Below are 572 nucleotides of genomic sequence, written 5' to 3' on the forward strand. Positions count from 1 at the left end.
CACACTAATCTCTCTCACTGCGTTGCTATAAGCAACGTCAGATTAAATCGTCCTCATGGAAACGCTGTCTCCAATGTAAACCCAAGGCGCAAAAAAGAAGACACCGATATTATGTAATGGATTTGATCAACTGTTATTTATTCAGCTTGTATCTTAATAAACGTTTATATATTATTGTCATCTGCACATTCATCTGCACATCCTAGTAATTTCAGTTGTTACACCAAAACGTAAACGTAAAAGTATTTTCATATCAATGCACCTGCCCTGGTTTCATTTTCATTTGCTTCACCCAAGGGAGAAAGGAGCAAGTGACTCTGTCCTTGCTCTCCTCTCCTGGTGGCACTATTCCACTTGTAAAGGGCAGTTATCTGCTTTGCCATTCTGTAAGGTCGCATGCCTTGCCTTTTCCCTCGTGGGTCAGTTGCTCTTTTTCTTTAGGGCCTTTGTGCATAGTGACATAGATTAGAATCACAATTAGGAGTTATGAGACATATTTTTGTAAGGACTATGTAAAAATGTATTTCTGCATACATAATCTACATACACCTGGCAAAAAGAATTAGCAAAGA

This window comes from Oncorhynchus keta, chromosome 28 (assembly GCF_023373465.1).
Source record: "Oncorhynchus keta strain PuntledgeMale-10-30-2019 chromosome 28, Oket_V2, whole genome shotgun sequence".
In the NCBI taxonomy this organism is placed as follows: domain Eukaryota; kingdom Metazoa; phylum Chordata; class Actinopteri; order Salmoniformes; family Salmonidae; genus Oncorhynchus; species Oncorhynchus keta.